The sequence below is a fragment of the Megascapheus bottae genome, chromosome 1 (genome assembly GCF_031878675.1).
Source record: "Megascapheus bottae isolate mThoBot1 chromosome 1, mThoBot2.hap1, whole genome shotgun sequence".
Classification (NCBI taxonomy): Eukaryota; Metazoa; Chordata; class Mammalia; order Rodentia; family Geomyidae; genus Megascapheus; species Megascapheus bottae.
The window spans coordinates 89178103-89201449 of record NC_143509.1 but is presented as its reverse complement, the minus strand read 5'-3'; the positions used below and the strand labels follow the sequence as shown (position 1 = coordinate 89201449).

Below are 23347 nucleotides of genomic sequence, written 5' to 3'. Positions count from 1 at the left end.
GGTTTGATTCCTCGGTACCACATACATAGAAAAAAGCCGGAAGTGGTGCTGAGGCTCAAGTGGTAGAGCTCTAGCCTTCAGAAAGTCCAAGGACAGTGCTCAGGCCCTGAGCTCAAGCCCAGGACTGGCAAAAAAAAAAAAAATTTGTATTTCATGACTAGTTTACCGCACATAGGATTGCTACAAATACTGAAAAACCACAGTCATCCAAGTAAAAGATGAATTAATTTCTTCGATAGACATTGATCTGAGAAAATTTACAAAGAGCAAATAATGTCTATGGAAATATATACCCAACCTTTCATTATCAGAGAAAGGCAAATTACAAACATAATAGACATTATTCTCACATCTTTGGGCATGGCTGGTGTCCGTTTTCTTTTGCATGAAAGAATCTTCCTGCATGGGAGAAAAAAAATGTCTTGAGTTGTATGATGAAAAATATATTTACAGCGTAGAATGGCTTCTGTGACTCCCTCTGAGTTTCAAAGACTCAAACAAAATCAACAATGTACTTCTCTGGATTAATCTACAGATTTCTGAACTTTATATAGTTTTAGTTATCTAGCTTACTACCCAGTACATAGCTGTGCCTCTGAAAATATTGTATAAAAATGAATAAATTGTAAAGAAGCAAACGCACTGGAAGACTATTAAGTACAGATCCACTAAATAACTTCTTGTACTATATTTGTGATGCAATTCAGGAAAGCTCAACTTCTAAAACTGAAAATCACTCATTAAAACAAATTTATCAAAAAATAATAACCATTCATATAATATTCAGTTTAAGTGCTTTGAAAACATTTACTCATTTAATCTGTTCTATAAGCTTCTTAGAATGCAAACACAATTATATTAATTTTACAAAAGTAAACAGAGGAAGGTTCATGTCTAGCTATAAAACGTAGTTAAAAGGGGAAAATTTAGGGGGCTGGGAGTTTGGCCTAGTGGTTAAAGTGCTTGCCTAGCATGCATGAAGATCCAGGTTGGATTCCTCGGTACCACATACATAGAAAAGAGCTGGAAGTGGTGCTGAGGTTCAAGTGGTAGAGCTCTAGCCTTGAGAAAGTCCAAGAACAGTAAGCAGGCCCTGAGCTCAAGCCCAGGACTGGCAAAAAAAAAAAAAGGGGGGGGGGAATTCAGGATTTATAGACAGAAGTAGTCAAACTGTTTCTCATGCAAAACCATGAGGATTTACTCTAAATATTTGTCAAAGTGCCTTTCCATCTGGGCCTCACTCAGGACTACAACTGTAGTGAAACTATTTTCAAGTCCTTGCCTGACAAGTAAGCTTTATTAGTTTGGAACATAAATATGTATTTCTCTCAATATAAATAGAACTTCCTGGCCCAGCCCAGTCTTCTTTTCATTTTTCTAAACAAGAAAACATATACACATTTAATTATTTTCAACATTTTTTGCACAGTCATGTATGCATCTACTCAGTTACCCTAAGAAATTGTGACAGCAAAAAATGAAATATTTAAATATTGAAAAATTTAATATAAAAGTTTATAAACTTGGCTTTAAGTATGAAAGTAAATGGCTAAGAGAGACCTGCTTCATAATCCAACATGGTCTTTAAGAAATGTTTGAATTATTGATATAATAAAATTTTCATTTAATTAGAGATTTGGCAACAAGAATAGAATATTAGTAGATATTGAATTCAATTCTTGGAACTGCATTTTAGCATAAGAAATTACAAGAAATGATTCTTTTTATGTTATATATATCTGTATAATCTCAGAATCAAGTATTGAATAAAAACACTGGGTTCTCATTGCTCACATCTCTTCTCCTATCTACTGAGGAGGCTGAGATCTGAGGATTGCAGTTCTAAGCCAGCCTAGGTAAGAAAGCCCATGAACTCCTACTTCCAATTAACCACCAAAAATCCAGTAGTGGAGCTAAGGCTCAAATGCTAGCTCAAATGCTAGAGCACTAGTCTTGAGCAAATCACAAACAAACAAAAAACAGTGCAGGAATGATAGCTAAGTCTTAATTAAGGCCCAGGACCTGCACAAAAGGAAAAAGATTCTTGATGCATCTCAGTAGATCTTACCTGGAATCATAGCTACTCAGGAAGTTGAGCTTTGAGGATGGAAGATCAAAGCCTGCGTGGGCATCTCCATTTAACTAGCAAAAAAATAAATAAAATAGGCTGGCAGTGTGGCTGAAATGGTAGAATGCCAAAATGGTCTAGCAAGACAAGTTAGTGTGGGACACTGAGTTCAAGTTTTCTTGCCAAATAGTGAATAAACATAAGCTAAGGATCACTATTGGGAACAGATTAGTATATTGTCATACATTTTTTTGTTTTGATTTTCCCCAAAATCTATTTAGGAACTTTACTGAAAACTATTTAGATTTTCTTTTATGAAGATACTTGGGCATTATTTTTCTGGGGAGTGTGGTATCTCCTTTGTAATTTTTACAAAAAACTTAATTTCCTTCTTAATTTAAAATGAAGTCATTTATGATTGCCTAACTGAAAGGAATAAACACTAGTGTTATGAGCACCTTATAAACAGATCACAATAAAACATGAACATTACAAACTTTATCCCTTCCAGTGTGTCTGGATTTCAGCATATGACACCATTGCCTACTCAAGGTTCAGACTTCTAATGATCACTGTTATTATGCCTGAAGCAGAAATGGGCTGCCCTAACCAACTTGGTTGGACAAGGTTGGACAAATCGTGGATGTGCTAATAAAATAGATATTGTTTTAAACAAATTTATTTTATATGCAGAAATAACAAAATAAATAATAAAATAAAGAGGAAATATACTAAAGGTTTAAAGGAGGGACCATTTTCTTTATTGAAATGTGAATTAAATGACTATGTAAACAAAGAACTTTCGAAAATCAGATTAAAGCATGGTATCATGGTTCAAGTGGTGGAGCACATGGAATGCTATATACGAATCACTGTGCTCATTCCCCAGTACGATCAACAAAAAGGAACAAAACTTGAATCAACTTAAATTAAAGCAAATATTTCAGTTGAGCTTTATGACAATTAATATTTTGTATCAAGAGATAATGACAATATGAACAGGATGGTCCTAAATTTGGGCTGACTTTTTAGTCCAGGGAACAACTGTCAAACTCGGAAGATTCATAACTAGCATAGATGTACGGCATTTAGTGGATAGATGATAAGGATGCTGGATGTAACATCTAATCCTACACAGAAAAAAATCATTCACAATAAAAAATCATATTTTTGAAAATACTAATTTATCAAGCTTGAGAAATCCTGGACCAGAATGAGGGAAACAGAAGTGGACTCGTCCCAGGTACACTACAATGATCAGCATCAACAGAACTATTTTGCTAGACTATGAAAGGCAACAACATTGAGCAGCTATAGAGGTATTGGAATCATTACCAAGAAAGGAAAATGAGTAAAAGTAGAATTCTGTGTTAGGGTTTAACCCATGGTTCTGTATTGACCAATTTATGGATGTTTGAGATGGAAACTTACAAATCCTTGTAATGATGACAATTAAGCAGTTGCATTGACAAGTTTGTAGAAGGATTAGGTGTAATTCACACACTTTATAATCATCACAGTATTTGTCATTTAGTCCAATCTCATAATACAAGTATGTTTCTTATGCAACAATTGAAAAAACAGAATTATTAAATGCTCTAGGATTATTTTTTTATATAAGATCCAAATAATTTATTTTTCTATAAAAATATTTTTCTACTATATGATATGTAGTATATACAAATGGATAGATATTAATAAACGTCTATATACCTACAGCTTTACATTATATAAATGTATGTATAGATACATATAACAAAATTAGTACATCACACCTCATATAGGCTAAGTAGATTTTTAGGACACAATTTCTCTCTCCTTCCCCTGTCTATATCTTTTGTCTTTATTTCTATAAACACAACCATACTAATATTCTATATGACATGTATCTTGTTGTTCTTCTGTAAATTTGGGCCATTCAAGTAAACTCTTTTGTTAAAATATTAAACTATTTTTTGAAGTGGAATACAGCGATTATGCTCTAGGATTATACTTACTTTTGAGATTAAATGCATTTGATAGGAGGGGATCGATAGAATAAAATCTAAAATGATTATTGTAGGGCAAAGAACCAAACTTATATTAAGAGCAAATAGCAAATAGAATGGTAAAATACTGAGTATTAGATCCCTGACTCTACTGATGGACTAGATCCTACTTATATTGCAATGATTTTTAAGTGCCATTACATTTTTTTTTTGTCTGTGCTAGCTTAAGGTTGAATTCCTGGCTTTATCCTTACAATCAACATATCTTAATTAAATCCTTCCTGCAGATCTGAATTTACTTGCCATCTGGAATGTAAGAGCAGTGCAGAGACTTTTAACTTAATTGGGGTGCAAGCCCTTTTGTTTGGCAGCCCCGTTGTGTTGCTGCTGTCTGGGGCAAGCTTCCCTTCAGACTGTAGTCAGCAAAATGAGACATCAGGGAAAGTGCTGATGCTTGAACTACTGCAACCCCAAACCACTTAATTAATATACATGCTTAATGCATTCACTAATTAAAATTTAATTCTTTTAAGATATACAATAGAAACAACTCCCCTTGCAAGCATTTAATCCACTGTGCTGCTTAGAAGAAAGCTGAAAAGGGAACTGAAATGGAGTTGGTCCTCCTTTGTAAGCACAGTGAACCAAATGATTGCTTGTGCTTATTACCCCTGCCTAACTGATCACTATTCCTCCTAAAATTTGAGGCTTGTTGTTTAGACAACTTATTGTAAACACAGAACATTGCTGTGTTCAAAGAAGCCCTCTAAAAGCATCAATCATTGTTCAATTATAAAAAATACTAATAAAATTCTGAGTTAGCCTCACACAAAGAAAAACATTGAAGATCCTACCCCGAATGGTCCAAGCCATGTTTTTTGTTTTGTTTTGTTTTGTTTCTTTTACTTTTGGGTGTATCATTTGATTTTTTTGTTGTTGTTGTTTCAGAACTAGGACTTAATCTTAAGGCTGGGTACTATCCCTTAACATATTTTTTCTTCCATTTATATTTTATTGTAATTAATAGAAGGGTTACATTATATTTACTAGGTAGAAGTGCATTACTTCACAAACATTGATACCCTTTCTCATGTCTTGGTCCCCATTTCCCTCCCTCTACCTCCACCCCTCATCTTGTTTCCCCCTTCTCTATCCTATTTCAAATAACCAAATAAGGATATATACAATATATCAGTTAACAAGGTGAAATACTGTAACAATATGAGATAACCAAGGGATAGCAAAAGAGATGAGATAACATAGTACATTAAGGACAACAATCACACATTATATGGCTTTTGTTTCTTTATCCTGGAGGTCGTTTCATAAACCGTCATCTTATATAGCCTTATGTATCTAGGTTTTGCTCTATTGTAAATCTTTGCTAGGAGAGCCCAAGGTTTCTACTGATTAGGACAAATGAGGGAAACCATTGAGCCTATATTCCTTACTTCACGTAATATAATTTTTTCTAAGTCTTTCCATTTCCTTACAAGTGGGGCCATGTCATTCTTTCTGACAGCAGCATAGAATTCCATTGTGTATAAATACCACATCTTGTTGATCCACTCATCAGCTGAGGGGTATCTGAGTTGGTTCCATATCTTTGCTATGGTAAATAGTGCTGCAATGAACATCATTGTGCTAGTGGATTTAGTATGTCCTTGTTTCTGGACGATTGGGTAAATGCCATGTATTTGTACTTCTGAGATTCTGTTTAAGTAGGATTCTACATAGCTTATAATATGCCATCTGAAAAAAATTAAAACCTGTTTGGTAATAAACAGATGTAGAACCTGAAGGGAGTTTCTCTTCCTTCCTACATCTTGCCCAAAACATAAAGAGCTTTTCTCTTAACTCTAAGAAATGTCTTTCATATTCACTCTCCAGAAAAAATGCAATTCACATTAACAATTGGGAAACAAACCGTACAGTATAACTAAGCAAACAGAATATTTTACTTTGTTCAATCTGATATTTCCAAATCTTTTTAAAGGACAAAGTTATTTTAGTGAGATCAGTATTCTAAGAGAAACACTTGGAAAAAAATCTCCATTGCTTACCCCTACTTTACTCAAATATTTAGTTCATTTAGTAAAGTACTAAAGAATGAGTACTTGCATGGTCTTACAATGTATTCACTCAATAAGCATTTCTTTACTTTATAACTTTACATTATATGCATCAAAACTTATAGTAAAAACCTTTTTGTCAGCACTATATATAATAACTCTTAGTGATAAACCAATATCTTTCAACAGTAGAAGGATAAATGTATGCACTATAAGCAGGTAGTAAAGCACAGTACAGCAATCAAAATGATTAAGTAATTAATTACAAAACAATATGGCCAGATGGCATGGATACAATATTGAACCAGTGAAGATAACATAAAATATAGTCTATATATTATTCAAAGTTCAAAAACAAATGCTGTAGATTACATTGCATTTCCTAGTTAAAATTCATATATTGGAGATCTAAATTCTAACACTTAAAAATATTGCCTTATTTGGAAATAGGATTACTGAAAGTACAGCTAAGTAAGAGTAAGGCATAGAACTGTATGCCCCTCCCCCCGATACAGAAAAAGTAGAATCCTTATAAGGAGTATGTGTTTGGACACAGGTGCATGCACACAGAACACAGTGTGAGCAGTGCAGAGTCTTCACAGTTCTCTAAGAAGGCTCAGGGTTGGAAAGAGGAGGCAATACAAATGAACAACTAGAAAATCAGGGGCATTGCAAGAAATCAGAGTAGAAATCAAATAATGAATTTCTTTTCTGACACTGAAAAGTTATCAAGCATAATTCTATGAAAATAGGTCTTCCCTTTGCATAATATCATTCTGCAAATTTCAGATTGTGTGTTCAATCTAGCTCAGAGCCCATTTTTAGATACCTATCCTCTAACAGATCATAAGAAAATAGATTTCTGTCATTTAAGTCAATTTATTCTACTTTGTTATGGAAACCCTTTAAAAAATAACATAGCAGGCCGGGAGTTTGGCCTAGTGGTTAAAGTGCTTGCCTAGCATGCATGAAGACCCGGGTTCGATTCCTCGGTACCACATACATAGAAAAATGCCGGAAGTGGTGCTGAGGCTCAAGTGGTAGAGCTCTAGCCTTGAGAAAGTCCAAGGACAGTGCTCAGACCCTGAGCTCAAGCCCAGGACTGGCAAAAAAAAAATAACATAGCATTAGAGCCAGGATACAGATTGTGTTTGGGTAGAATAGGAGGAGAAAGAGGGAACAAGAAGTTGCAGAAACAAAAGTTCCAGGTGAAAGGATGATGATTCCAAGGAGCTGGCATTCTCTTGATCTAATTATAGTTACATGGACAATTCATGTATGAAATCAGCTGCATAATTAGCATTGTACACTTGTCAGTTCAAATTGTTTTATATAGTCTTTTATTTTTAATGGAATATTTGGTAGTGTCTTACCTTTGAGAGACTCTTACTTTTGGTCTAGAAGGAGGCACTGAAAAGACAAGGAAAAATTACTGTTACTAAAATAAATTCTAAAATGAGTTCAGCTACAAATGAAATCTATTCTTGAGGTGATAGGGTGTCAAAAAGAATTCTCTTCCCAGACCAGTTCAAAGGCAGGAAACTAAAACCTGAAGAATGAGCATAAAAAGCAAACAAAGGAGTAAGACAGTATTCAAGGCAAAACAAAGGTCGTGAACAAACTAAGACAAAATTGGTAATAGGTAAAAGATAAATAAAAAAGAACATGATTCATTTAAAAAAGCAAAAGCTGCTCCATTTGGTTCACAAAATGGATGGTGGAGAGTGGAAAGAAATGGAAAATTAAACAGCAACTACAAAAGGGAGGAAAAGTTACTTCTAAATGATGTCAGAAACATGGTAGATATGACTATAACTTAAAATAAAATAAAATATTTTCTATCAAATACTAACCAAGTACACATTTCCCTAGGCAAAATGGAACTATTTTCTACAAATAGTTCTGAAGAGATTAACTCAAGCTAATCATAAAATTTACATGTTATAAAAAGAACCAAAAAGTACTAAGGATGAGATGCTTATGCTTTTGGCAAAGAACAAACTTACCTAAGCCTGAATTTTTACTCCATGTTAAACGACTTGCCTAGCATATACAAAACCATAGGCTTACTGTGCAACACTGAAAGGGAGAAGAAAAGAAGACCTTCTGCTTAGAAGTAAGTTAAGAGGTCAGTTCCAAAAACATTTAAAGCACTGGCTTTAAAGTCAAATGTACACTTCCCAAGACCATTTCTTCACAATTGTTAAATGTGTGACACAGCAGATCACTTTAGCTCTCCATGTCATTTCCCTGTATGTCTCTCTGTTTTTCCAAAACTAACACATTTGTCCTTATATTGTTCAAAGGATCAAGTGACATATACAAATCAACTGGGTGTACGGTATTTCTCTGTATAATAATAAATTGGTACAAAGTTAATGACTTATAAAACTACAGTTTCTTCATATTATGGTTTCCAAAGTCTGATGAGGGTCTCAATGGGCAAAAATAAAGGGTGTGTCAGCAGAGGTGTCTTGCTTTCTGGATGCCAGAAAGAATTTCTGGATCTCTATATTCTAGAAGCCTCTCCATGGCTCATGATGGTTTACCTTCCATGCCAGCAGTACCAGGCGCTCAAGTTGGCTCTGCTTCTTCTTATGATGCCATCCCTTGGGGCCTCAGCTGATGTTCTGCTTTAAATGATTCCCCCAATTGGGTTGGGCTCACCTAGAAAATCACAGTCTCCAGGCAACAAACATCCCTTTGGCCTGTCAAAGTGATATCTTTGGAAATTCCAAGGCTTAGGGCATAGATAAGGAATAAAGGTTGTACTCTGTCCACCACAAGACTGAACATGAGTGCCCACATTAACGACTTACTTAAAAAAGTTCTTTTCCCTTTCAATTTTGGACATTAAGTCATGCCTTGCTAAGGGAAATCCACTGGAATAATACTAGAAATTATGCTATAAAACTAAGGTTTTCTAGAAGTTTTCTTGTCCTACATAGTATTTCTCCGCCTTGGTGCCATTGAAATTTTATAATGGATAGTTTCGTGTTAGGGGAGTGGGTTCTTTTCAATATTGCAGGTTGTGCAGCTGCCTTGCAAGCCTCACTCTTCCAAATGCCAGCAGCACTCCCCCTGGTTTTCAATTATGACAAACAAAAGTATCTTGAGGTATTGCCAAATGGTCCCTGGAGGCCAAGCTTGCCTACAGTGGAGAATCACTGCTCTGAGCTAAAATGTATTAACAGTCTGGTTAATGGAGTCCCATTTCAGGACTAGCACTAAAAAAAAAATGAGAACTGGAACATACTGCCAAAATGTTTCTAAAAAAACAAACCTACTGTGATATATGCCATCCTCCATTTTCCTGCATGCATAATACACTAATAAATTGAATAGCAAATACCTATTCCCATGTCTGATTTTCTTAAAGTGTAATTTTTTTCCTCAGCAAAATTGCCTAAGTGTGTAGGTGAAGTGAATAGAGTAAACAGAAGATGCAGGTGCACGGGGACACAAGAGTCTGTCTTCTAATTAAGTCTTTTTGAGTAATCTGTACTTCTGTCTTATCCCTGGCAAGGCAACACAAAAAAGCACTTTTTATATGAAGTGCCTTCTGTTACCACTTTCAAAGCTTCAGGCAAGTGCTGAAATGGGTCATCTTCTTAAAACTGGGGGTTGTATAAAGAAAGTATGCATGATTGAATAGTATTCAGGATTGAAAGAAAGAAAATTATCTACCCTCAATCTATTGTATATCAGGCTCTGAATGCTTTCTTTTTTCATGAAATAGAGAGATTGTCTTTCATTTCCACTCACAGTTCTCAAAGAAGCATACATGTAGTAACTCTAGAACACCTGAGTTAAGATGGGAGGCATTCACGGAATTGCACAGAATCAAAATGATTTTCAAGCAAAATGCATTGTAAAACCACCTTAATCTTTCTAAGTCACTTTATTAGTGGATTTTCCTTCTTTAGTCTTTTTGCTATACCATATTTATTCTGAGTTTGATTTTCCACTATGCAATAAGTATTTGCACTTGCTTTGAGATATCTTTTAAAATGATAATCAGAAAGTCAGAATTGATAAATTAATTGTATTTGGTGTATAAATATGGTATAATAAACATCTAGTAAATATACAATATTCCAATCAAAACTTAGCAAAAGAGAATTACTACTAACCAAGCTTCCAGTAGCAGACTGAACCAATATAATTCAGCTGTAAAAGACCTGTGTACACATTGGACCTTATCCAGTAATTACTGCAGATGATGAGATAGTTTTGAACATGGCATTTATTTATTCACATGTTATGGCCCAAAAGAGAACATCTGCCCAAAAGCATTATGGGAAGTCCATCTGCTATTTGGCGATACTTCTTGTTTGAATGAAGAGAAATGAAATCCACATGAAGAGATGGTATTTTTAACAGACTATATTTACAATATTACTAGTAAAGCTGAATAATAAGTACAAGTTTCAATTAATCTTTGTTCTCATCACCATTATTAAAAGCTGTCATTTTCTTGTAAACCACAAACAGAGATTTCTTTCTGAACAGTCCCAAGTGCACAATAACTAACAAGCAAGACAACAAGTAGGAAGATACTCTCAACTATTTAATAAATATAAACACCACCGTAAATATCATGACAAATTGCATTTTAACAGTAACCCCAGTATATCTTCTACTTCACATACTTTTGCTTCTGCAACATGACTTTATGCCTTCCAATTTAGAAATGGTGTGCATGTAATACTTCCTTTGAATATGTGCAAATGTGTAACTCACAACTGATAAAAGCAGTAACAGTGCTAGAAACTGTACCAAATAATTTATAAGGCAGCTTCTGCAATACTTACCCTTTGATCCATTAATTTACAAGCCACCAAGCTGTGTGGAAATCAAGCCTTTTGAATAGACCATGGGTTTACTGACTTGCTGGGAGTTTTAGACTTTGGGTCCTCTCAGCCCAAAGGCAACAAATACTTCAGTGAACATGCATCAGAAAATACTAAACTTCACATATCTAGCTGTTAAATTTTTCTCCTAAGTCCTAGACATTGCACAGCAAATGTCTTTTCCACTATTCCCTTTTCAGATTCTTTACCCATGAGGCCATGAGGATATCTGTGCTGTCAGATTTGGGCTTGAGTGTTTCATTTCAATAATGAGTGGAAAACGGGGGCTGGGATATAGCTAAGTGGCAAAATGCTTGCCTAGCAAGTGCAATATCCTGGGTTTGATCCCCAGGACCAAAAGAGACAAAAAATACAGTTAATAATGAATGGAATGATGTGACAATAGTAAGCGAACATTTTAATATGAATGATGGTATATGCTATTTAATAAGAAAAACAACAAACCCGTGACTAGTACTGAATTTTATTAACAGTATATCACCCTAGAAAACAGACTTTAAAATCAAGTCACTATAGATCTTTCCTTAATGCAAAGTGGTGATTGTTTCTTTTTATATTAAAATTATGATAAAAATTAATGATAAAAATTTGATCCCCTAAATTTTAAGAAGATGCAGATTTCTTTCAAAAATACATGAACTACATTGTCTTTTATACTGTTCTTTTACTTATTCAATATAGCTTTTATAAATTTTCCAGGCATAGTGAATCATATTAGTTCCCTTCCCAGAGTGTGAGTCAGAAGTGAATCAGGACACACACTTTAGAAGAAAATCTCCCAGTCAATACCTAACATCACATAAAGTCAGTAGCATGAGTATGTGGTCTCTAAGTTGACTTTAAACATACTCCAAGCAAGTACAGACATTTATACTATTTGGTTGCAGGATTTTCTTTTAGTGTATACATGACCCTGAGACTTCTAAGCTGTCTAATGTAAGTGGTCTTCCATAATATAAGTTTGACATTACATAGCTATGACTAGAATAAAAGCAGTAGCTTCCTCACAAGACCATAGTATCAAAGGCTAAATGCTATATTTGAAAGAAAAATTCCAGTGAAGAGGAATGTTTCCATGGCTATTTTTCTGTGTTAATAATCTAAGTAAGACCAACCTTCTGACAGAAATATGCAGATAACATAATTTGGCTGAATGTAATGGCTTGTAAGTTTTCTTAAAGACTCTAAAAACCCTTACCTCTTCTTTTACCATCTTTAAAATATGTTTTTAATTTTATTGTAAAGGTGATATATAGCGTGGTTAGAGTTACATGAGCAAGGTAATGAGTATATTTCTTTTTGAAGTGTTACCCCCTCCTTCCTTTTCTACTATTCCTGGCCCTGGGCCCCACCCTCCATCCTCACCCCTGAAAGTAGTAGAGTTCATTTCCAACATAGTATCTAGTGAGTATCACTGCTGTATTGGTTCACCCCAGGTTCTACCTTTTCTGTGATTCCCTTTCTCGTCCCCAGATCAGATACACCTATGTGCAAGACAATGGGTGCCAAAGAAAAAATCACTGACAACAGGGAATAAACCAAAAAGGCAGAGAGACAGAGAGAGAGAGAGAGAGAGAGAGAGAGAGAGAGAGAGAGAGAGACAGAGACAGAGACAGAGACAGAGACAGAGACAGAGACAGAGACAGAGACAGAGACAGACAGAGAGAGACAGAGACAGAGAGACAGAGACAGAGAGAGAGTGAGAATAAAATAACTGCAAAGAGTACACTGCAAAAAAACTTTTTTCATTTCTTGGAGTTCATGTTGATAAGCTCCATTTTATATGTTCATATGCACACAGCTAATGATCTATAGTGATCCTCTGCTAAGAATATCTTAGACATATTCTAGTTATTATAAATGAGGGAGACCATAGAGCCTATGGTCTCCTTAGCCCAGGTAAAAACTTCCTAAGATCCAGAAACACAACAAATCAAAGAAAGGATGGACAAAGAGGATTTCATTAAATTTCAGAGTTCCTGCATGGCAAAGGATATAGCTAGCCAAAAATACAAAGCTCACAGATTGGCAGAAAATTTTCACTAGCTATACAACAGACAAGGAGCTCGCATCTAAAAAATACTTGGATGTTGAAAAAAATAAACCCTCAAAAAACAAATCCTCAAAGCAACATTGCCCCATAAATAATTGGGCTAAAATCTTAAAGAGAAACTTCCCTGGAGGAGGAATATGAAAGCCCAATAGACACATAAGTAATGTTCAACATCTCTGGCATAAAAGAAATGCAAATCAAAACAACTTTGAGATTCCACCTCACTCCAGTTAGAATGGCCATGATCAAGAAATCTAATAACAACAGATGCTGGTGGAGATTGGCCAGGGATAACCACTGCACTGTTGGTGAGAGTGTAATTTGTCCAACCACTCTGGAAAGCAGTAGGCTGCTCCTCAGAACATTAAAAATAGAGCTCCTCTGTGACCCAGCAATCCCACTCCTGATCATTTACCCAAATTGTCACATAACAAGGCCACATTAAGGCTAACAACATAACCATGTTCATTGTAGCATCATTTACCATAGTTAAGATATGGGACCAACCCCAATGTCCCTCAGTAGATGAATGGATCAAGAAAACATGGTATGTATTTGGACTGAGAGTGTTACCTAGTGGTAGAGTGCTTGCCTAGGATGCATGAAACCCTGGGTTCAATTCCTCAGTATCACAAACAGAAAAAGCTGGGAGTGGTGCTGTGGTGCAAGTGGTAGAGTACTAGCTTTGACCAAAAGTGCTCAAGAACAGTGCCCAGGCCCTGAGTTCAAGCCCCAGGACTCACAAAAGGAAATAAAGAAAAAGGAAATGTGGTATATATACAAAATGAAATTCTATGCTTCCATCAGAAGAATGATATTGTCACATTCATATGAAAATGGAACCTAAATTCTTGCTTTGGTTGCACTCTTGCCTCCAAGTCCATTCTTCATGCTTGGGTGGGTGAGTCTGTTTCTCATAATGAACACAGAACAGAAAGACAGCTGAGCTAAACTATGCCTGAAATTCTGTCCTACTGAAGTAAAAGATAATAAACAGGTGTTTTCTTTTTAAGCTTTTATCTTTAATATTTCTAGTGGCAGAAATAGAATATTCATACTTATTACCTAGAATAACAGTCAATGATAAGTAAGGACAGTTAACAAAGATAGCCAAATCTGGACCTTTCATCTTTACCAATGATAGTGGGCATTCTTCCTCCTCATAAGATGTCAGAATATTTATTAAGAGTCTTGAAACTATTATAAACATGATATGAATATAACCAATATCAGCAAATTCTAAAGATGATGCCTTTCTTCTCTGGTAAACATATACTGAACAATCTCTCCTCTTAAGCAAATGGCAAATGTGTTGTAATGGATGCTCTCTCATGTTGCAGCATATAAAATAAATCACAGTGGACTAGATTTTCCTTTGGTAGATGTAATTAAGCTTACTTTGAAAAGCAAACTGCCATGTTTTGTGAGTATCCTGGGACCACAATTAGCAAGAGGCCCCTAAGAGCTGGGGATAAAGCCTAGCATATAGCCAGCAAGAACTTAGGGAGTTAATTCTACAACTCTAATGAATATAATTACTCCAACAAGCTTATTAAACACACAGAGACTTCAAAAGAACCCATACCAGGTATACAATGTGATTTGATTCTGTTGAGACCCTGAAGAAAGAGCTCATCTTCCAGGGCTCAAATTCTTTAACTCAGTAATCTGAAAACTAATAGATATGTTTAAATCATGGTTTGTGATGGTAAATACAAAACTAATATAGATTTGATGAGTTAAATACCAAAACTCCTGTAAAACTGAGTTGAAACTATTCTATAATTTCTTTTATCACAATAATTTCTACATTATGATACACATGCATGTGTAAATACATATTGTGAATTGAATGCTTCCACCAAAAAAAATGACATGTTGAAGTTTTAGTCCCCAGTACAATGTTGTTAAGAGACTGGACCCTTGGGAAGCAATGAGATCAAGAGAATAGATCCTTTTTGAATGATTTTAATGCTCTCATAAAATGTGCATTAGAGAAGTCTGGAGCTATCTGTCTACCATTCCAGAATACAATAGGTTGTTCTCAGTCTGGAACTCTGAAGACATGCATCATCAGAACACCATAATACCCTGACCTTGGACTTCTTTTCTCCAAAATAGAAGCAATAAATTTCAGTGATTTGTCAACTATCTGGTCTATGGTAGTTCAATATAGTATACTGAACATTGCCATTTCCTGTGAGTAAACCTATCGAGACAAGTATATTTCTTCTCCCCAAGAAACTTTAAGTTATTGAATATGTGTACCTAGATTGATAGTTTTTAGGAGCTAAAACTTGCTACACAGAAATTTAAAACTCATCATGCTTAAACAGTGCAGGGTCAAAGCACTCTAGTGGATTAAACTTCATATGTTTTCTATGAATAAGAAGATGTTACTGTGGAAAGACACATGAGACTCTTCTCCTTAAAAATAATTCAAAAAATGGAATTCCCAACAACTAAATACTAAGAAATGGGTACTTGCAAAGAGGGTGTGGTTTGTTAGAATGAAAGAAAAAGGAGGGAGAATGCAGTGAAGAATTCATTGCATATACCACGGAATTGAGAAATATAGGGAAAGGGTGGGTCAAGAGGTGTGAAGATATTAAAGTGAGGACACAGATCAAGATGCATTACACATATAAACTTTCATAAATGACAAAAGATTTAATACATAACCTAATATTAAGATAAAGGAAGGGTAGATTGGGAGGGATGGTGAGAATGTTGAAATGGTGACATTGATCATGATATATTCTATTCATAAACTGCTTTCTTAAATAGTGACTCATTTGTACAACTACCTAGAGCAAATAAGTTTTTTTTTGTGCCAAATGTTATAGTTATCACTTGTTTGGGTTTTTTAAAGAATTTATTAACATTGATTTTTACATCATATTTCAAATGACATAAACAAAACTACATAGACATAAAAACCCATGACTCTATAGACATAATGTTTTATTACATAGATTCATATTTATCTATGATATCAAACTCTTAGCCTAATTTTGATTATGTTCTAAAAACTAAGTGCCAGTGATTGTATATACAGATTCCCTTCTTGAATAGTTGTTTGTTAATAAAATATTTTTTAAAAAAATAAAATGTTTTTAAGAGGAATATCCCTCTTTATCAAGGAGGGTGGGTGTTATTAATTTCCTATGACTTTTCTCCAATTAGTAAATGAGATCAATTAATTTTTTTCACAATAAATTGTGAGGCATCTTAGAAAAAAATTCTTGCAAATATTTACCAGTGTTACAAGAGCAGCTGCATATAATTTTCATGTATAATATTCTCTCATCTGTTGAAGCAATAGCATCAGAGGTGCATGTATGTATGCAGATGGTCTATTCAGTATGAATCCCCTTTTCCTGAGACAGACCAGGCCTGCCAATTATTTCCAGATGGAGTAGCAATAAAAGAAGGCAAGAGAACAATTCATCTGACAATTTTCCTTTTCTTCTTTCTCCCTTTAAATGTCATTAAAGTGGAATCCAAAATATAATTCTCCTGGTCATGTTTTACTTTTACAAACCAAAAAGTAATTGAATAGGACAGAAAAGCAAAACCAAATGGAATGTTCAGCAGGGGAAAAATAAACTTATTAATAAAAAAAAGCAGTAAGGTGCCTTGTTAAGGAAAAAATTAGTCTAGGCAAAAAAAATTCACTTTTAAAATATATTAGTATCTTTTACTTAAAGAATAAATGGGAAAGAAGTTCCTATCTTAATTTGTTTTCATTGACTGTCATGGCTTTTAATTAAGGTTTAAACCTGTGATGTGTTTGAAATATAACTTCTTTTGCTAATGACAATAAGTTGAAGTACAAAGATATTTCTGAGTAAATAGAAAGTTTTATAGTGTCAGAAACTATCATGCTTAGATCTGTGGAGTATTTAGACAAAATGAAACATGTACAGTGTAAATAAATAGTAATACTTGCTCAAGGAAGAAATCACAAATAAGAAAATAACTTGCATAAATTTGGATAATATGGCTTTATTCTTCATAAGTAACTCAACAAAATGCATTATATCCATTTCCAATTAAAGAGTATTTTATGCAGGAATGTAAGTATAATACACCTCCTTAAAAACCTATAAATTCTCTCCAAATATTTTATTAAAATTGAATGTTATTCCCCTTAATCTTTTAACTCTTAGAATGTATTCTTATGCACATTAAATTTTGGATTAAATAACAGTGCTTTACTCTCTGAGAGAGTTAAAAACTGTTTGGGTACATGATGAAATCCTTTTTTTTCATATATTTTTATTGTAATTAATAGAGGGGTTACATGATATTTGCCAGATAGGAGGTGCATTAATTCACATACATTGATACCCTTTCACATGTCTTGATCCCAATTTGCCTCCCCCCACCCCCACCCCTCCTCTTGTTTTTCCCCCTTCCCTATCCAATTTCAAATAAGCAAATACAAATATATCTGATATATCAGGTAACAAAGTGGGATACTGTAACAATATGAGATAACCAAGGGACAGCAAAAGAGATGAGAGATAACATAGTACATTAAGGAAACCAATCATTCATTATATGGCTTTTGTTTCTATATCCTAGAGGTCCTTTCATTTAGCATCATACTATATGGCCTTACGTATCTAGGTTTTGCTCTATTGCAGATCTCTGCTAGTAGAGCCCAAGGTTTCTACTGATTATGGCAAGTGAGGGAAACCATTGAGCCTATCTTCTTTTGAGTCTGGCTTACTTCACTTAATATGATTTTTTCTAAGTCTTTCCATTTCCTAACAAATGGGGTGATGTCATTCTTTCTGACAGCAGCATAGAATTTCATTGTGTACAAATACCACATCTTGTTGATCCACTCATCAACTGAGGAACATCTGGGTTAGTTCCATATCTTTACTATGGTAAATAGTGCTGTCCTTCTTAGCAGAAAGAACAGCAGAGGAGGAAGTTCAAAATCAAACTTTAGACTCTATTACAGAGCTATAATTATCAAAACAGCTTGGTACTGGCACAAGAACAGGCCTGAAGACCAACGGAATAGAACTGAGGACCCAGATATTAACCACAGACCTATAGCCACCTAATCTTTGACAAGGGAGCCAAAAAAAATAGAATGGAAGAAAGATAGCCTCTTCAACAAGTTGTGCTGGCAGAACTGGTTAAGCACCTGCAGAAAACTAAAGTTGGATCCTTCTTTGTCACCCTGCACTAGAATTAACTCCAAATGGATCAAAGACCTCTAGGTAAAAGCCGACACCCTGAAAACTTTACAAGAAGGAATAGGAGATACACTAGGCCTCCATGGCACAGGTCGAAACTTTCTTAATAAGGACCAAGAATCACAACAAATCAGAGAAACGCTGGATAAGTGGGACTGCATTAAACTGCAGAGCTTTTGTATGGCAAAGGACATAGCTAGTAAATTAATTAGGAAGCCTACAGAGTGGGAGAAGATCTTCACCAACCAAACAACACACAAAGGCCTCATATCTAAAATATATCAACAACTCAAAATTTAAATCACTCCAAAACTAATCTCCAAAGTAACAACCATCCCATTAAAAGATGAGCCAAAGACTTAAAGAGTCTTCTCTGAAGAAGAAACAAAAATGGCTTATAGATACATGAAGAATGCTCAACATCTCTGGTCATAAAAGAAATGCAAATCAAAACAACTCTAAGATTCCACCTCACTCCGGTTAGAATGACCAGGATCAGGAAAACGAATAACAACAGATGCTGGAGGGGATGTGGCCTGGAGAGATCACTGCTACACTGTTGGTGGGAGGGTAAACTCATTCAACCATTCTGGAAAGCAGTATGGCAGTTCCTCAAAAGACTAAACATAGAGCTCCCCTATGACCCAGCAATTCCACTACTTGGCATTTACCCAATCATCCAGAAACAAGGACATACTAAATCCACTGGGACAATATCCTTTAAAAAGACAGTTTTTATAAATATTTATGATTGGAAGATTTTAATTAGATTTCCAGTGCTCAAAGGTTTATCTTCATTGTGAATTGTGATTGCTTTGGGCACAAATAAATAGTGTGTGTGTGTGTGTGTGTGTGCATGTGTGACTAAGAATTGAACCCAGGATCTCAGACTTGCTCTACATTTAAGCTACAATTCTAGCCCCAAAATATAATCCATAATTCTATATAATAATCTCTCCCAAAATTAGAGATACAATATAATAAAAGAAACACTTTTCACTAATGTACAATAAATCCTTTCTTGATGTGTAGTCACAAAGATTCACAAGACACAATTTTAAGTACGGTATTGGAGGCATGAAATAGTGGTTACATAATTATGTTTATGTAAGTATAGAAACAAAAGTTTCGTTCAGTCTTTCATAATCATCAATAAGATGACTAAAGTAAATGAAAAAACAACCAAATATTGCCATCTTATTTATCTGTAAATATGCTAAATCCAGGTTCTCGAGATCCAAAGTATAAATTTCTTAGCTGCTTTATAAAGTTTTAGACACAAAAAATACACATTTGGCATGACATGAGACTTTTATTTCTTGAACACAACAATTCTAAATGATGTAGTTTATTGCCTTATTATTATCTTCGATCCCATTTTTTTTATTTCTGTGCAACCAAACTTTAAGGAAAACCAACTCTTACCTGATTGTCAGGGTCTTCTACAGTATAGGTTTAGGATGATTTCAGAGATGAAATTTTAAAGCTACTAAAGGAATGAATAGAGAAAACACTGGAACTTATTGGTATGGGCATTAACTCCCTGAACACAACTCCAACTGTGTGGCAAGAGCAAAGACTGACAAGTGGATTGCATCAAACTAAAATGCTTCTGCACAGCAAAAGAAATAGTAACAACTGAAGACACAGCTACAGAAGGGAGAAAAAGTTGTACCAGCCATTCATCTGGCAAGGAATAAATCACCAAAAAAACCCTTTAGTGAAATATTAAGCTATACAAACAAAAAATGAAATTGTGTCAGTTGCAGGGAACTAGATGAAGCTGAAGATGATCGTATTAAGTAATTTAAGCCAGGTTCAGGATGAAATCTGCACACTTGTGAGTGCTGAACCTAGAATATAGACATATACATGCACCAACACATACAAAATCATGCATGCACATTGCAAAAAACCCACAAATTTTTAAATGCAGAACTGTGTGAGGGGGTTACAGGGAGCCTATAGAAGAAAAGAAAATGGTAGGAAGGAAGTCAGTAGTGTTAAAATGGGTTCCATCCGTGAATGAAGATAGCAGCCTGAAAGACATTGAAAGCTGTTGAGTCCTATGTGGTGATGAGAATGGGGGAAGTGCAAGTAAGCAGGAAGAACATACGCTTTATCTGCATATGTGAAATACCAATGAAACCCCATCATACAATGAGTAGATCATTAATAAATGAGTGACACAAGCAGATCCTGTCTGAAGTATAGGTATTAACTAGTGGGAGGGGGAGGGTAAGCAGCGAGCACGAAAGAGGGTAACAGTCAAAATACTACATGTACACCTATGTAAAGGGAAGAGTAAAGGGTGTTGGAATTATTTGAGGAGGGGGAATGAGGATGAAAGAATGATGCAGGGAGTGAATGTGACCGATGTATGTTGTATGCATATATGATGGGTCAAAAATGAAAGCCTTCATGGTAATGGAAATACACACATAACTATAAAGACATAAAAACCTATGACTCTATAGATACAATGTTTTATTTCATAAATGAATATGTTTCTATGACATACAAACCCTTCGCCTAATTGTGATTAAGTTCTAAATACTAAGTCCCGGTGATTGTAAATAGAGATTCCGTCCTTGAACACTTGTATGTTAAACGTGTCATTTAAAATATGATGTAAAAATGAACGTTAATAAATTCTTTAAAAAAAGGTAGAAAAATGAAAGCCTTTTGCTCAAGTAATGGAAAAAAGATAAGCTCAACATATCATTAAACTCTGCTTCCTAATGAAGGCTTTTATTGAATGTTCCACTTCACGAGGTAAATATTCTTCTCTAATAGACTCATATAGTAAATAAAATTAGGATACTTTTTCTTATGCATTTGGGGGATTCTTTGTTTATGGACAATCAGGATTTCCTCCAGGGTCTGGCTCATGCTAGGTAAGTGTTTTACCACTAAGCAATGCCTCTACCCCCAAGTCCTTTAAAAGTGGATTTTTAATAAAAGAAAGATCAATTGTATATGTTTTTTGTTACTGAAAAGAAAACAAAACACTAAACTAGCCCTAGTCGTCATATAAGTCAAAATTACAGTACTTTATTTTTTAAAATCACATTCTTAATCTTTACTTGGTGAATATGATTACTTAAGGCTTTATTTAAGGCTTTTTACCTTTTCCCTTAAACTCCTAAACTCATATGCACTGCTCCTACCTTAAATTGAATAATGTTTGAAAAAAAAAGAAAAAGAAAGTAAGCAATGTATCTTCATAAATGGATGAGTTATATTTTCCCCAAGGCTGCAGAAAAAAAAGAAACATATTCAATATATACAATATAGCCTGAAGTGAATGTCTTTTTTTTAGTTCCCTCAAAGATATATTTTTTATGATTTTATTGTTGGGGTTAATGTACAGAGGGATTACAGTTACATTCATCATGTAGTGGGTACATTACTCTTGAAAATTGCTAACCCCTTCCCATGTTTTCTTCCACCTGCTCCCACTCATCTTGTTTTCCCTTTACCTTCCCCTTTTCAAATGCAGAGATATACGTATATACAATGTACCAAGAACCAAAGTCAGATACAGTAACAACATGTGATAAACCTTAAGGAGAAAAGAAGAGAAAAGAAATAGCTTCACGTAGTACATTAAGAACAATTACAAAGATAAACCTCCTGTTTCCATATCCTCAAGTCATTTCGCTTAGCCTCCTCCTATATGGACATGTATATGTAGCTTTTGAGCTACTTTGATCCTCTGCTAGGAGAGTCCTAAATGTGTACTAACTGTTATAAATGAGGGAAACTATGAAGTCTATATTTCTTTGGGTCTGGCTTACTTGACTTAATATAACTTGTTCCATGTCTTTCCATTTCCTTACAAATGAGGCAATGTCATTGTTTCTGATTGCAGCATAGAATTCCATGGTGTAAAAACAGACCCAAAAAAGTGGAGTAGCCTCCTATGCTCCTGGATTGAAAGAATTAACATTGTGAAAATGGCAGTACTGCCAAAGGCTATCTACAAAGTCAATGCAATCTCCATCAATATCCCGTCATAATTTAATCAAGTGAATATCTTAAATGTGCTTTCTAGAAAAAAGCATTTCAGGAGTTTGTTGCAAGATGGAATGGGTAAGTAGGCTCCGTGCTCTGTATGTGTGAATGTAAATCACTTTACATTTAGCACTTACTGAAATTGTTTTGTGTGATTTAGGCTAGAAATCCTCAAAAATGACAGGGGTACAGGTAGAAGGAAACCAGCTTCCATGTAAATGTGGCCTTAAGGTTAGTTATGAATGTAAAGTGAAGAGTGATAACTGGAACAAACTGCACCAATTCTCCTAATGGTGAAATAAAATTTCCCCATGGTTGTACTCTAATACAGTATTCTATGTTACATTCCAGTGCTTGAAGCTAAGAGATTAATGGGCAGAGGAAGGCTTCTAGTAGCACTATGCAATATAATAATCATGGAATATGAAGAATTCTTTTCTTAAATGTCACATAAGTCTAGTTTGATTCCTTTTTACAATAAATGTTCCTCAAAATGTGAGATTACACAACCTTCATGTATAAACATAATACATAAACTTGGGTACTATTTTTCCAATCAGAGATAATACTATTAATCAACTTAAGTATTCCATGTAATCAGATAAAGAAATCTTTAAAAATGAATCTATTTATCTACCAATTAGTATTGTCTCAATATAATTACTTGAGTTTTCTTAGAAAAGTTAATTAAATTATGGTACCTCATATAGGAGAGGATAATAAATGTTCAGTTATGTTGAATAAACATAAAATGTTTAATTTTGGATTTGGAGGTCCGTCTAAAGGAAGTAATTTTTCATAATTTATGAAGCTATTAATCTAAAAATTCTACCAAATTTTCCAGTATATCAAAATAGATATATATATATAATAGTAAAAATGACCAAGAATTATGTAGCATTTAATAAATTCTGGACACAACATCAATTTACTTACACATTTGATATTTTTATACTCAAAGCAATGCTAACTAGTAAGAGACACTTATTTTTCTTACGTTGCTGGGAATCAAGCATGAGGCCTCCTATGTACTAGGTATTGCGATACCACTGGACT

General features: G+C 34.6%; 1 long non-coding RNA gene across 1 annotated transcript; it reads right to left on the bottom strand.

Annotated features, from left to right (window-relative positions):
* Positions 1 to 350: 350 nt before the first annotated feature.
* LOC150069573 (uncharacterized) lies at positions 351 to 19782 on the bottom strand. Its single transcript, XR_016535554.1, has 4 exons — positions 19700 to 19782; positions 7502 to 7538; positions 2069 to 2142; positions 351 to 399 (listed from the first exon to the last, which is right to left on the bottom strand). It is a non-coding gene; the product is annotated as an uncharacterized LOC150069573 (long non-coding RNA).
* Positions 19783 to 23347: the final 3565 nt, after the last annotated feature.